This window comes from Mobula hypostoma, chromosome 12 (assembly GCF_963921235.1).
Source record: "Mobula hypostoma chromosome 12, sMobHyp1.1, whole genome shotgun sequence".
Taxonomy (NCBI): Eukaryota; Metazoa; Chordata; class Chondrichthyes; order Myliobatiformes; family Myliobatidae; genus Mobula; species Mobula hypostoma.
This window is the reverse complement of record NC_086108.1, coordinates 21,701,184-21,717,628: the sequence shown is the minus strand read 5'-3', so window position 1 is coordinate 21,717,628 and position 16,445 is coordinate 21,701,184. Positions and strand designations below refer to the sequence as shown.

At 43.6% G+C, this 16,445-nt stretch overlaps 1 protein-coding gene across 1 annotated transcript in view; it reads left to right on the top strand.

Annotated features, from left to right (window-relative positions):
- The window catches only part of atf6 (activating transcription factor 6), a 423,807-nt gene that overhangs the window by 20,194 nt on the left and 387,168 nt on the right, over window positions 1–16,445 (top strand). The gene's annotated exons all lie outside the window — the stretch shown is intronic.

Here is a 16,445-nt window from a genome sequence, read left to right as displayed (position 1 = left end):
TCACTCTAAATATGTTTTGAAAATGGTGGGAATGTTTTGTACTGTTAAGTGGTGATTTATTTACCCCACGTTTCAGTTGATGCTCTTATAATCTGGCACCCATTGGACTTTGGTGCAGAATTGAAAGATTTTTCAGGCAAATAAATATAGCAACATGCTTCTAATTCATTTACTTTTCAGGTGTTATACAATGATATAATAGATTTTTGACACTGCTGTACATTAAGCACTTAAAGTACTGCAGGTCTACTCAATCAGAAAGTTGCTCATTTGCAGAGAAACTGAAAGAGCTAGAATGTGTGGATCGTGCTACTGCCTACATCAGGGAGGCTTTGGAGGATTCAGTGTGTGAGGGCAGTGTGCAGTCCAACAGCGAGTGATTGTCTTAGTCACCTTTCTTGTGATGACAAGGTCCTGTTGGAAATTGTTAATGTGGTAGGCTGCAAGTCTGATTCACTGATGTACTGGTGGACATCGGGGTAGATGATGATGGAACTGCATGGCATGGTCGTAGTGAGGACTAGGACTCAAGCTGTGGTGTCGCTTGTTTACAGCCACTGGGAGAGAGGCGTCGGAGTCAGTGCCCTCCTGCAGAGGCTGTGTGGCATGGCATCCAAACTGGAGTCAGTGTTCGCTCAGTAGAAGACAACCTGTATTGTGTTAGATTGCAGACTGCAGCAATATTCATGGACCCAGGTTCTTTTTTGATATATTTTTGAGTGACTGTATTTTACTAATATCTTACATGTGCTTGCTATCTTATATGCGGCCTCTGCTGTGTGAGACTTTTGGTACTGTGTTTTGCACCTTTGGCCTGGAGTAATGCTCTTTCGTTTGGCTGTACTCATGGGTGTTCATGTTGGTTGAATGACAATTAAACTTGAACTTGAATTTGATTTTCAAGTAATTGGTTGAGAATAAAGGGAGTGTGGGAGCTGGATCTTGGTGAGCACAACCGGAATATAGGTGATAAGTCAATCGCATCATAACACTTTAAGTAACGTTTGGATATTAAACACACAGCACATATTTTCCCCATATGAACATATAAAATCATTGCAAAACACCAATATCGCTGAATCAGTAGGAGCCCTAGGCTTGTTTCCCTGCAACAAGACGGTGCCATCGAGGGGTGATGGGAGACAGCGATACTCGAAGGGGGTTCCTTATGTCCAGTCTATTCCGCAATTTAGTTTTGGTTGCATTCATTGCAGAGATATGTTGGAAATGGAAGCAACGTTTTCAGTGCTTTCGTGGCTATCTCAGGATATTTAGCCTTGACTTTGATCCAGAATGCCGGCAGAGATGTTATGTCAAACATACTTTTCAGCCCGCCGTCATTTGCAAGCTCGAGGAGTTGATCTTTTTCCCGCGCTGACAAGGATGACGTGTGCGTAATGACCTCGCATGTGTTCAAGCTCAACAGAGGGCATGACAGGGAATGAGGAAGGGTGCAGCTGACTCATATGGCCAAATCATATTGTTTCCTGGCGGCCTGGTAGCACATGCTTTGCGCCCCGGCACCGGTCCGCGGCCCGCTGGTTGGGGACTGCTGTCCTAGGTGATGGGGTTCCTCAATGATGCATGGTGCCTTTTTGAGACATTATTCCTTGAAGGTGTTTTAGATGTTGGGGAGGCTCGTGCCCATGATGGAGTGACTGAGTTCACAACTTACTGCACCTTATTCTGAACAGTTAGAATGTTTTCAATGGTATATCTATAGAAATTTGCAAATGTCTTTGGTGACACACCAAAACTCCACAAACTCCTAATGAAATATATATGCTATTGTGCCTTCTTTGTAACTGCATTGACATGCTGGGCACAGGATAGATCCTCAGAGACATTGACACCCAGGAACTTGAAATTGCTGTCCCTTTCCATTATGGATCCCTTGATGAGAACTGGTGTGTGTAATTATTGTTCCTGAACCTGATGGGTGGGACCTTAGGATGCTGTTCCTCCTACGCGATGGCAGTAGTGAGAAGAGAACATGGTCAAGATGAGTGTTGCCTGGACCTTGCTGTTTTAAACACTCTTATCATTTGCAAATATTCATTCCTGAGGGAAGAGTTTTGAAGTAGTTGATTTGATTCAGGGCCCTGGAGAAGATGGTTTGGTTGAGGTTGTTGAGTTATTTTGTGGAGAAAAAATACAGCATCTTTAATTCTGCTTCCTGCAACCTCAGCAATTCTAATTTGCTACTTCCTTCAATTTTGCCATAGTTCCTTGATCATGTCTTGATCAAACGCTGTTTTAATGTTAAAGCAGTCACACTCAACTTGCTCCTGGAATTTTTTTTTTGCCCATGTTAGGTCTATGTCTTTGCAGTGCCTAAATGCAGCTGCAATAAACAAATTATTACTGAAATTTGGAATCTTTCACCCAATCCATTATTTGGTTTAGTCTAGTCTCATTGAGCAATAATTGGTCACAGAGGAATTTTCCTTTTTATTGTAGACAGGAACGGAAGGCAGTTACACATCAGAATCAGATCAAGTTTAATATCACCAGCATACATCGTGGATTTGTCTTTGCGACAGCAGTACAATGCAATACATAGTAATAGAAAAAATGTGAATTACTATATATATGGCAGAGGGGAAGAAACTGTTCCTGAATTGTTGAGTGTGTGCCTTCTGTACCACCTTCCTGACAGCAGCAGTGAGAACAAGGCTGACCTGACTGATGGGGTCCTTAGGAATGGAAGCTGTCTTTTTGAGGCATCACTCCTTGAAGAAGCCCTCATTTAACAGTTTTAAAAAATAACAGCTTTGCTGCAATTCACAGAGGATAAGATTTGATCCAGGATATTGGAGGGTTTATGTTTTTCTTTGATATTTTGCAGTGTTGACTCTTTATTCCTTTCTGTGTGTGTGTTACTTTGGATTTCCAGCGTCTGCAGAATCTCTTGTGTTTAATATATATATTAATGTTTAATCTCTTGTGAGTATACACACACACACACACACACACACACACACACACACACACACACACACACACAATATCTTTCTTTTGGAAACATAACAGAACTGAATATTCTGTAATATATTTAACCCAATACTCATGAGAAGCATCAACTTGGTCTGTTGGTCTGGAAAGCATAATTTTCGATCACCCAAATGTAGTTCAGCAACAATTTGTAACATACCAATAATACTGTCACAATTCTCCACAGATCTGCTTCACATTGGCCGAGTAGTGGTACCCGATAGATCCTCAGAAAGTCAAAAGTTAAGTAATAGGAAAGTTAATCTTTGTCTCCCCATTTCTGCCGCCCATTCCTGCTTCAGTTATTAAAGGCTTTCAGTTATTTTCCTCAATCAAACTGACTGTTCTGGTGTCCTGGACTATATTTCCTCTTCTCTTTATCCTGCAAATAATTCATTGCCTTCGCATAATCTTATGACCTTTGTCGCATCTATGTTGCCAATATCACCTTGCATATCTGAATTTTCAATATGCCTTCCATTTTTTAAATGAACTGAGAACTCCATTTGGTGTTCATTGCATTTCTTTGACTTACTGTGTCATCCCTTGTTCTCTCTCATTGTCCTGAACTTCCACTTATTCATTTATTTTATTTAGAGATACAGTATGGTATCAGGCCCTTGGCCCAAGGATCACACGCTACCCAATTACACACATGTGACTAATTAACTTACTAACTGGTGCGAATATGGGAGGAAACCAGAGTACCTGGAGGAAATCGATGTAGTCTGGAGGAGAAAGTACAAATTCCTTTCAGATAGTGGCAGAATTGAACTTGGGTTGTTGGCGCTGTAATAGTGTTATGCTAATCGCTACACTCTGTGTTGCTATCCATCTGTGAGCCTCCATATTCAGTGGTTTAGCTTCCCTCATCTCCAAAGTACTGCAACCACCAACACAACCCTTCTCTTTCCAGACGGTTTCAACATTTTAATTAGACAGTTTCCTCTGCAATCCATTGTTATTGTATAAAGTTCTCTCCTTCTCAAATAAACACAGGAAATGAGCACCATTGTTTCTGCATGTCCCTTCCTGCAATCCAGGGCCCCAAACATTCCTTTCCAAAAAAACAGCACTTTATTTCAGTTGTTATTCTGCATTTGGTGATTGTAAAGTTGTCACTTTATGAATGATGTGAATGGGATGCCTTTCCCAATGCTTCTCTTAGTCTGCAATGTGACCTTGAACTTCCAGTTGCTTGTCACTTCAACCGCCTGACCGCATCTCATTTTGATCTCATATACATTTTCTCCACCTCCACAAAAACACTTCCGTTGATCTAGCACTGTGGCAGCATTCTTGTCGTGACATTCAGTTCAGCAATTTCACATTGTAACCAGTGCTCCCATTTTCTCATCAAGCACTATCAGTGTTTTTGCTAATACCCTGTGTTCTTTGTCTGAAACAACAAAGCAAAAATTAGTGAGAAGATAGAGGATTGGGAAGTTTTTAAAAACCTACACAGAGTAACTAAAAAAATCATTAGAAGGGAAAAAATGAAATATGAAAGCAAGCTAGCAAATAATATCAAAGTGGATGGTAAAACTTTTTTCAAGTATTTAAAAATATAAGAGAAATGAGAGAGGATATAGGACGCTACAAAATGAGGCAGGAGAAATAATAATGGGGGACAAGGAGATGGCTGACAAACTAAATGAGCATTTTGTATTAGTCTTCACTGTGGAGGACACTAGCAGTATGCCTGATGTTGTAGTGTGTGAAGGAAGAGAAGTGGGTGCAGTTACAAGAGAGAAGGTGCTGAAAAAGCTTAAAGACCTAAAGGTACATAAGTCACCTGGACCAGATGAACTGCGTCCTAGGGTTCTGGAAGAGATAGCGTTAGAGATTGTCGTGACAGTAGAAATGATCTTTCAGAAATTACTGGACTCTGGCATGGTGTCAGAGGACTGGAAAATTGCAAATGTCACTCCACTCTTTAAGAAAGGAGGAAGGCAGCAGAAAGGAAATTATAGACCAGTTAGCCTGACCTCAGTGGTTGGGAAGATGTTGGAGTCAATTTTTAAGGATGAGGTGATGGAGTACTTGGTGACACAGGACAAGATAGTACAAAATCAGCATGGTTTCCTTCAGGGAAAATCTTGCCTGAGGAATCTGTTGGAATTCTTTGAGGAGATTACAAGTAGGATAGATAAAGGGGATGCAGTGGATGTTGCATATTTGGACTTTCAGAAGGCCTATGACAAGGTGCCACATATGATGCTGCTTACCAAGTTAAGAGCCCATGGTATTACAGGAAAGTTACTAACATGGTTAGATCATTGGCTGATTGGTAGGAGGCAGCAAGTGGGAATCAAAGGATCCTTTTCTGGTTGGCTGCCAGTGACTAGTGGTGTTCCACAGGGGTCGGTGTTGGGATCAATTCCTTTTATATATAAATGATTTAGATGATGGAATAGGTGGCTTTGTTGCCAAGTTTGCAAATGATACGAAGATTGGTGGAGGGGCAGGAAGTGTAGAGGAAACAGGCAGGCTGCAGAAGGACTTAGACAGATTAGGAGAATGGGCAATAAAGTGGCAAATGAAATACAATGTTGGAAAATGCATGGTCATGCACTTTGGTAGTAAAAATAAATGTGCAGACTATTTTCTAAATGGAGAGAAAATTCAGTAATCTGAGATGCAGAGGGACTTGGGAGTCCTTGTGCAGAACACCCTGAAGGTTAACTTGCAGGTTGAGTCAGTGGTGAGGAAGGCAAATGTCATGTTAGTATTTATTTCAAGAGATTTAGAATACAAGAGCAAGGATGTGATGCTGAGGCTTTATAAGACACTGGTGAAGCCTCACCTTGAGTATTGTGAACAGTTTTGGGCCCCTCATCTTAGAAAAGATATGCTGGCATTGGAGAGGGTACAGAGGATGTTCACAGGGATGATTCCAGGAATGAAAGGGTTATGAAGAACATTTAATGGCTCTGGAATTCAGAAGGATGGGGCGGGTGGGGGATCTCATTGAAACCTTTTGAATGTTGAAAGGCCTAGACAAAGTAGATGTGGAAAGGATGTTTCCCACGGTGGGAGAGTCTAGGACAAGAGGGCATAGCTTCAGGATAGAGGAGCGCCCCTTCAAAACAGAGATGCAGAGAAATTTCTTTAGCCAAAGGGTGGTGAATTTGTGAAATTTGTTGCCATGTGCAGCTGTGGAGGCCAGGTGGTTGGGTGTATTTAAGGCAGAGGTTGATAGGTTCTTGATTGGACATGGCATCAAAGGTTACGGGGAGGAGGCTGGGAACTGGGATTGAGGAGAAGGAGGAAAAAAAAGGATCAGCCATGATTGAATGGTGGAGTAGACTCGATGGGCCAGATGGCCTAATTCTGCTCCTATGCCTTATGGTTTTATAGTCTAAAACCTTTGATTTTAAATTCTATCATTATCCCTCAGGTGACTTTGATTTCTGCTGCCTTTCACTTTGCTGTAATCCAGATCGACGCAGGTCTTAACTTTTCATTTATTTCTGCCTTCCCAATCACCAACCCCACCCCCATGTTATAAACACTAAAAATTCTGATGGGAATCCAAAGCAACACACTCAAAATGCTGGAGGAGCCCAGCATCCATGGAATTTAACTTACAGTCGATGTTTTGGGCCAGTTATATTTTAATATACTGTTGCATAAGGGACTTAAAGATGTTTTACTCTGTTGAAGTTCTGGCAAAAATGAAAATTAATAGGAAATAGCAGCTGCACTCAGATATTTCTTGTGTCTCCATTTTGCTGCCCCACTGTGAAGCCTCTTCAGCGTCAACATCTGGACTGTGAGGGTGCATACATCAGGATGTTCTTGATTGGCTATAGCTCTGCATTCAAGGCCATCATCCCCTCAAAACTAATCAATAAGCTCCTTGATCTTGGCCACCATACCTCCTTGTACAACTGGATCCTCACTTGTCATCTCCTCCACAAATGCCAGGCAACACAAGGCTGTGCACTTGTCTTACTGCACTACTTGCTTTGTACCTATGATTGTGTGGCTAAGTACAGCTCCAATGCCATATTGAAGTTTGCTGAAACGACACTACTGTCGTTGGCTGCATCATCGATGGTGATGAATAAGCATACAGCAGGGAGATTGAAAATCTGGTTGAATGGTGCCAGAACAACAACCTCTCACACAATGTGAGCAAAACCAAAGAGTTGGGTATTGACTACATGAAAAGGAAACCGGGAGTCCAAGAGCCGGTCCACATCAAGGGGTCAGAGGTGTGGAGATGGCCAGTAGCTTGAAATTGCTCTACGTTATCATTTCAGAGGATCTGTCCAGAATCCAGCAGAGAAGTGCCATTATAAAGAAGGCACAATAACGTCTCTACTTTCTTAGAAGTTTGCGAAGATTTGGCACATCATCTAAAACTTTGCCAAACTTAGATAGATACGTAATGGAAAGTATCTTGACGGGCTGCATCACGGCCTGGTATGGAAATATCAATGCCTTTGAATGGAACAGTCTACGAAAAGTAGTGGATACAACCCAGTCCATCACAGCTAAAGCTCTCCCCACTATTGAGCATATCAAGGAGTGCTGTCGCAGGAAAGTGGCATCCATCATGGATGACCCTCACCATCCAGGCCATGCTCTCTTCTCACTACCGCATCAGGAAGGAGGTACAAAAGCCTTGGGCTCTACACCACCACTTTCAGAAACAGTTATTACCACTTAACCATCAGGCTCTGGAACCAGAGCGGATAACTTTATTCTCCTCGATACTGAACTGTTTCCACAATCTGTGGTCTCATTTTCAAACAATCTACAACTAGTGTTCTCAACATCTATTACTTATTATTATTAATTTTCTTTTTTAAAATTTGCACAGTTTGTCTTCTTTTGCACATTAGTTATTTGTCTGTCTTTATATGCAGTTTTCATTGATTCTATCGCGTTTCTTTGTGTTTACTGTGAATGCCCACAAGAAAATGAATCTCGGGGTAGTGTACAGTGACAAATATGTACTTTGATAATAAAATTACTTAATTTTGAACTTTACGGTTCCCCTTCTGTGATCTCTGCATCTCTTCTGTTTATCGATCACATGCTCACTTAGTCCCAGGGTACATATCTCCACTGCTATCTTGAGCCACATGCCCATTTCTGGACCTCCCAGTTTGATACTAGGAAGGATCCAAGGTATTTGCATTTATGGATACACTTCTCCCATCTTACCACGCCCCACCCCTTGCCTCTTACCACCCTCAACTCTCCCATACCCCTTTCCACTCCCCCCTCTTCCACTCCCCCTCTTCTACCCCCCACTCACCCGCTCACCAACCCCACACATATCCGCCCTCTCTCTCACACACAGACAACCTCTCTGACCCCTCCCCCTCTGACCCGTCCCCTTCCGACCCCTCCCCCTTCCACCCATACGCCATCCCCACACACACCCGCCACTCCCACACCCACACCTCCTCTCCCACACCTCCTCTCCCACAAAACCCCTCCCTCCTACAAAACCCCCCTCTCTCCCACAGATCTCCTCTCTCCCACAAATCCCCTCTCTCACAACCTCCTCACCACAACCCCCCTCCCAGATTACCCCTCTCCCACATTACCCTCCCATCTCCCACAAAACCCCTCTTCCTCACTCCCACAATACCCCCCTACCCTCCCACAGCTCCCGCTCGCTCCCACAACCCCCACTGTCCCACAAACCCCCTCTCTCCGGCACACACAACAACCCTTTCTATCCCACACACACACACCAACCCTCTCTCTCCCACAGACCTCCCTCTCTCTCCCACAGACCTCCCTCTCTCTCCCACAGACCTCCCTCTCTCTCCCACAACACCCCTCTAACACAACACTCTCCTCCACACACACCCTATCTCTCCCACAATGCCCTCTCCCACAATGCCCTCTCCCACAACCCCCCCTCCCACAACCCCCCTCCCACATCCCCCCTCCAACATCACCCTCCCATCTCCCACAAACACCCCTCGCTCCCTCAAACCCCCTCCCTCTCTCTCCCACAAACCCCCTCTCCCTCCTCTCCCACAACCCCTTCCTCTCCCACAAACCCCCTCTCTCCCACAAACCCCCTCTCTCCCACAAACCCCCTCTCTCCCACAAACTCCCCCCTCTCTCCCACAAACTCCCCCCTCTCTCCCACAAACTCCCCCCTCTCTCCCACAAACTCCCCTCTCTCTCCCACAAACCCCCTCCTCTCCCACAACCTCTCCCTCTCCCACAACCCCTCCCTCTCTCTCCCACAACCCCCTCCCTTTCTCTCCCACAACCCCTCACCCTCCCACAACACCCCTCTACCACAACACACACCCCCACACACCCCATCTCTCCCACAACCCCCCCACAAACACTTCCCCTCCCACAAACACCCCTCTGTCCCTCAAACCCATTCTCCCTCCCTCCTACCAACACCTCCACCCTCCCACAACCCCCGCTGTTCCACAAACTCCCTCTCCCTCCCTCCCACAACACCTCCCACCCTCCCACAGCCCCGCTCGCTCCCACAACCCCCACTGTCCCACAAACCCCCTCTCTCTCCCATACACACATCCACCCCCTACTACACACACTCCCCTTTCTCCCACATCCCCCCTCTCTTTCACCCCCTTTCTCCCACACACCCCTACTCTTTTTCACCAACCTTTCTCCCACACACCCCTTCTCTTTCACCCCTTTCTCCCACACGCCCCCTCTCCTTCACCCCCTTTCTCCCACACACTCTCCCTCTCTTCCTTACCATTTCAGTTGCTGCAGATTCTTCCCTCCTATTCCAGCAGTGGGTGCTCATGTCTCATCATTTTCAGCATGTTCAACCACATGAGCACCAAATGAGCTGAAACAATAAGCATTTGGTTACTGCCCAAACTGAGGAATGATTTTGAGCATTGAGTAAGAAAATGATGCTAACTGAAAAGATAATGATTTTTTATTGTCTCCCTACACTATGCTGCCTGTAGTACTGACAGATGTGAGCAATGCAGGTACCATTTTTCACACAAAACAGTGGTAGTGTATCAGGAAGCTATTCCTTAGATATTTATTTACAAATGCTGTAGCTTAGCACAGGGTATTAACTGTTTTTGGAAGTTCTTCAATTTTTAACTCTTTTCTGTTAATGTATCGTCAAAACATTTGTGATTATTTGAACCCAAGCACAGAATTCATGACGTCTGTCCTTCATAATGTCTTCCTTATCCAAAACAAAATAGTATTTTCGGATGTAGTTCTTTGTAAGTACATTCCAAGTAAATTGAACATCCCACGTAATTCTAAGGTGATGTTTTCATTGGTTGGAATTGGAAATTGTGAGGTATTGGATAGATATTGAACAGCAGTGTTATTAATGTTCAAAGTTCAAAGTAAACTTGCTATCAAAAGAACATCTGTGTCATCATATACAACCCTGAGATTCATTTTCTTGAGGACATACTCAATAGATTCATAGATTATTAACCGTAACAGAATCAATGAAAGACCACACCAACTTGGGAATTCAACTGATGTGCAAAAGACGACAAACTGCGCAAATACAAAAAGAAAGAAATAATAATAAATAAGCAGTAAATATCAAGAACATGAGATGAAGAATCCTTCAAAGTGAGTCTATTGGTTGTGGAAAATAATCAATGAGGGGCCAAGGGAAGTTGAGGGGTTTAAATATGGCAGGGGGATGGGAACCAGTGTGATAGAGCTGAGGATGAGCCAGCAGGTTAACTAGTAGATGATGGATGTAACATCATGTAAGGAAGGATAAACCAATGATTGGGTACAAATGCAGACAGAGTGGGAGACTTACATTGTACCACAGAGCTGAATTCAAAAGGGCGAAGAATGCAGGACTGAAAGTGCTCTATTTAAATGCACGTAGCATTGGAAATAAGGAGGACGAACATGTGATGCATTTAGAAGTTGGTCGGTATGATGTTGTGGGCATCACTGAGTTGTGGCTGATAGAAGGCCATAGTTAGGAGCTTAACATCAAAGGATATGCTTTGTATTGAAAGGACAGTCAGGAAGGCATAGGCGGTGGTGTGGCTCTGTTAGTAAGAGATGGAATTACATCTTGAGAAAGAGGTGGCATGAGGTCAGAGAATGTTGAATCTTTGTGAGTAGAGTTAAGAAACTGCAAGCATAAAAAAAAACCATTATGGGAATCATATATAGACCCCCAAATAGTAGTGAAGATTTGAGGTTAAGATTGCAAAGGGTGCTGGAAAAGGCATGTAATAAGGGTCATGACACAAGTATAATGGGGAATTTCAATATGCATGGGGATTGGGAAATTCTGGTTGGTGTCAGATCACGAGAGAGGGAATTTGTTGTATGTCTATGAGATGTCTTTAGAGCAGCTTGTGCCTCAGCCTACTCAGGGAAAGGCTATCTTAGATTGGGTGTTGTGTAATAGCCCAGATCTTATTATTGAGCTTAACGTAAAGGAACCCTTAGGAGGCAATGATCATAATATGATTGAATTCGTTTTGCAATTTGAGAGGGAGAAGCATAAGTCACAAGTACTGCAATGGAATAAAGGGAATTACAGAGGCATGAGAAAGGAGCTTGCCCAGGTTGATTGGAGGAGGATACTGGCCGGCAAGATGACAGAGCAGAGATGGCTGAAGTTTCTGTGAATAGTTCACAGGACGCAGGATAGATATGTCCCACAGAAGAAATTGTTGTCAAATGTCAGGGGCAGGCCACTGTGGTTGACAAGGGAAGTTAAGGACTGCATAAAAGCCAAGGAAAGGGTATATAAGGTAGCAAAAGTGAGTGGGAAGTTGGCTGATTGGGAAGCTTTTAAAATCCAACAAAAGGCAACTAAAATGGCGATAAGAAGGGAAAAGATTAAATATGAGGAGAAACTAACCAATAATATAAAGCAGGATACCAAAAGTTTTTTCAGTTATATAAAGAGTAAAAGGGAGGTGATAGTTGATATTGGACCACTGGAAAATGACGCTGGTGAGGTAGTAATGGGGGACAAAGAAATGGCAAATGAACTCAATTGACTTTGCCTGAGTCTTCACTGTGGAAGACACTAGCGATGCGCCAGTGGTCTTTGAGTGTCAGGGAGCAGGAGAGAGTGCCATTGCTATTACTAAGGAAAATGTGCTCGGCAAACTGAAAGGTCTTAAGGTGGATAAGTCACCTGGGCTAAGTGGATTACATCCCAGAGTCCTGAGAGAGGTTGCTGAAGAGATAACAGATGCGTTAATCATGATCTTTCAAGAATCACTTGAATCTCCAATAGTCCCGGAGGACTGGAAGATTGCCAGTGTCACTCCACTCTTTAAGAAGGGAGGAAGGCAAAAGAAAAGAAATCATAGGCCAGTTAGGCTAACCTCAGTGGTTGGGGAAAGTGTGGGAGTCTATTATTAAGGATAATGTTTCAAGGTACTTGGAAACTAATGATAAAATAAGTCAACATGGCTTCTAGAATATAGAACATAGATATCTACAGCACATTACAGGCCCTTCGGCCCACAATGTCGTGCCAACCATGTAACCTACTCTAGAAACTGCCTAAATTTCCCTACTGCATGACCCTCTATTTTTCTAAGCTCCATGTACCTGTCTAAGAGTCTCTTAAAAGACCCCATTGGATACGCCTCCACCACCATTGCTGGCAGTGCATTCCATGCACCACCACTCTGTATGTGGAAAAACTTACCCCTGACCTGCCCTGTGTACCTACTTCTAAGCACCTTAAAACTATGCCCCCTTGTATTAGCCACTTCAGCCCTGGGGGAAAAAACCTCTGGCTATCCACACGATCAATGCTTCTCATCACGTTATACACTTCTATCAAGTCACCTCTCATCCTCCGTTGCTCCAAGGAAAAAAGGCCAAGTTCACTCAGCCTATTTTCATAAGGCATCCCCTCCAATCTAGGCAACATCCTTGTAAATCTCCTCTGCACTCTCTCTATAATATCCACATCCTTCCTGTGGGGAGGTGACCAGAACTGAACACACTACTCCAAGTGGGGTCTAACTAAAGTCCTATACAGTTGTAACATTACCTCACATCTCTTGAACTCTATCCCACAGTTGATGAAGGCCAACACACCATACACCTTCTTAACAACACTGTCAACCTGTGCAGCAGCTTTGAGTCTCCTATGAACATGAACCCCAAGACAGATTTCTCTGATCCTCTGCACTGACAAGAGTCTAACCATTAATATTATATTCTGTCTTAAAATTTGACCTACCAGAATGAACCCCTTCACCCTTGTCTGGGTGGAACACCATCTGCCACTTCTCAGTCCAGTTCTGCATTCTATCGATGCCCCACTGTAACTTCTGACACCCCTCTAGACTATCCACAACACCCCCAACCATTGTGTCATCAGCAACCATTGTGTCATCAGCAAACCCACCCTTCTACTACTTCATCCAGGTCATTTATAATAATCACAAAGAGGAGGGGTCCCAGAACAGATCCCTGTGGAACATCACTGGTCATCGACCTTCATGCAGAATATGAACCATCTACAGCCGCTCTTGGCCTTCTGTGGACAAGCCAATTCTGGATCCACAAAGCAAGGTTTCCTTTGATTCCATGCCTCATTACTTTCTGAATGAGCTTTGTATGGGGAACCTTATCAATTGCCTTACTGAAATTCATATACAGCACAGCCACTGCTTTATCTTCATCAATGTGTTTTGTTACATCCTCAAAGAATTCATTCAGGCTTGTAAGACATGACCTGCCCTTGACAAAGCCATGCTGACTATCCCTAATCAGATTATGTCTATCTTAATACTCATAGATCCTACCTCTCAGGATCTTCTCCAATAACTTGCCTACCACTGAAGTAAGACTAACAGGTATATAATTTCCTGGGTTATCCCTACTCCCTTTCTTGAACAAGGGAATGACATTTGCAACCCTTCAATTCTCCAGTACTTCTCCCGTCCCTATTGATGAAACAACGATCATCATCAGCAGTCTCCTTCCTCACTTCCTAAGGTAACCTGTGGTATATCTCGTCTGATCCTGGCGACTTATCTAACTTAATGCTTTTCAAAAGCTCCAGCACATCCTCTTTCTTAATATCCATATGCTCAAGCATTTTAGTCTGCTGTGGATTTGTGTAAAGGAAAATCTTGCCTGACAAATCTGTTGGAGTTTTTCGAGGAAGTAACAAGCAGGATGGACAAAGGAGAGGCAGTGGATGACATTTACTTGGATTTTCAGAAGGCATTTGATACAGTGCCACACATGAGGCTGCTTAACAAGATAAAATCCTGTGGTGCTACAGGGAAGATACTGGTATGGATAGAGGAATGGCTGACAGGCAGGAGCCAGCAAGTGGGAATAAAAGGGGCTTTTTCTGGTTGGCTGCTGGTGACTAGTGGTGTTCCTCAGGGGTCGGTATTAGGACCACTACTTTTCACATTGTTTGTCAATGATTTAGATAATGGAATTGATGGCTTTGTGGCAAAGTTTGCAGATGATACAAAGATAGGTGGAGGGGTAGGTAGTGCTGAGGAAGCAACGTGATTGTAGCAGGACTTAAACAAGTTGGAAGAATAGGCAAAAAAGTGGCAGATGGAATACAGTGTTGGGAAATGTATGATGATGCATCTTGGTAAAAGGAACAATAGTGCATAGGGATCAGATGTGCAGAGGGACCTAGGATTCTCGTGCAAGACTTCCAGAAGGTTAACTTACAGGTAGAGCCCATGGTAAAGAAGGCAAATGCAATGTTGGTATTTATTTAAATGAGAATGGAATATAAAAAGAAGGATATAACGCTAAGGCTTTATAAGACACTAGTCAGGCTGCACTTGGAGTGTTATCAACAGTTTTGGGCCCGATATCGCAGAAAGGATGTGTTGTCATTGGAGAGTCCAGAGGAGGTTCTTGAGGATGATTCCAGGAATGAAGGGCTTAACATATGAGGAACTTTGGGCCTGTACTCACTGGAATTTAGAAGAATGCGGAGGGAATCTCATTGAAACCTACTGAATATTGAAAAGACTAGATAGGGTGGCTTTGGAGAGGATGTTTCCTCTGGTGGGAATATCCAGAACTAGAGGGCACAGTCTTAGAATTGAAGGGTGACCTCTTAGAACAGAGGTAAGGAGGAATTTTTTTTAGCCAGAGAGTTGTGAATCTGTGAAATGCTCTGCCACAGACTGTGGTGGAGGTCAAGTCTGTGGGTATATTTATGGTGGAAGTTGATTGTTTCCTGATTGGTCAGGGTATCAAAGGATATGGTGAGAAGCAGGTGTACGGGGTTGAGTGGGATCCGGGATCTACCATGATGGAATGGCGGAGCAGACTTGATGAGCTGAATGGCCTAATTCTGCTCCTGTATCTTATAGTCTCATGGAGTGGAGATGTCCCCTTTAGTTCAAGAGCCTGATGGTTGCTATTTCTGAACCTTGTGGTGTGAATTCTTTACCTTCGTCCTGATGGCAGCAGGGAGAAGAGAGCATAACCTGGCTGGTGGAGGTGCCTGATGATGGAAGCTGCTTTCCTGAGATAGTGTTTCATGTAGATGTGTTCGGAGGTGGGGAGGGCTTCACACATGCTGGACTGGGTGTATCCACTACTTTTTGTAGAATTTTCCATTCAAAGGAATTGGTGTTTCCACACTAGGATGTGATGCAGCCAGTCAGTATACTCTCTACTATACATCTATAGTAGTTTGTCAAAAGTTTAGATGTCATGCCAAATCTTTGCAAACTCCTGAGGAAGGAAAGGTGCTGCTGTGCTTTCTTCATAATTGCACTAATGTGCTGGGCCCAGGACAGGACCTCCGAAATGATAATACTGAGGAATTTAAAGTTGCTGACCCTTTCCACCTCTGGTCTTCCGATGAAGACTGGCTCATGGACCGTTGGCTCCCTTCTTCTGAAGTCAGTAACCAGCTCTTTAGTCTTGCTGACATTGAGTAAGAGGTTGTTGTTATGGCACCACCTAGCTAGATTTTCATTCTTCCTCCTATATGCTGATGCGTCACAACCTTTGATTCAGTTTATGGCAGTAGTGTTTTCAACAAATTTGAATTTGGCATTAGCCACATAGTCATAAGTGTAAAGCGAGTTGAGCAGGGGGCTAAGCACACAGCCCTGTGGTGCACGTGTGCTACTGGTGATCGAGGAGACGATGTTACCAATCTGAACTGACTGGGAGCTGCAAGTGAGGAAATCAAAGATCCAATTGCACAGGAGGTATTGTGGCTAAGGTTTAGGAATTTATTCATGAGTTTTGAAGGGATGATGGTAATGAATGCTGAGCTGATGTATGATTGGAAAAAGGTCTCTTTGCCAAGTAGTAGTTGTTCTAGTATAATAATTTCTGCCAACAGGCTTTTCATCTCCAACCATCAATACCCTGCATTACTGAGAGAGCTGATTGTTAACACCAAAGAATAGTGAGCTTCAAGTAAATTACGGAAATTAAAAAAAATAACAGCAACGTGTTTTATGCATCAATAAGCATTAGCCAAGTCTCAT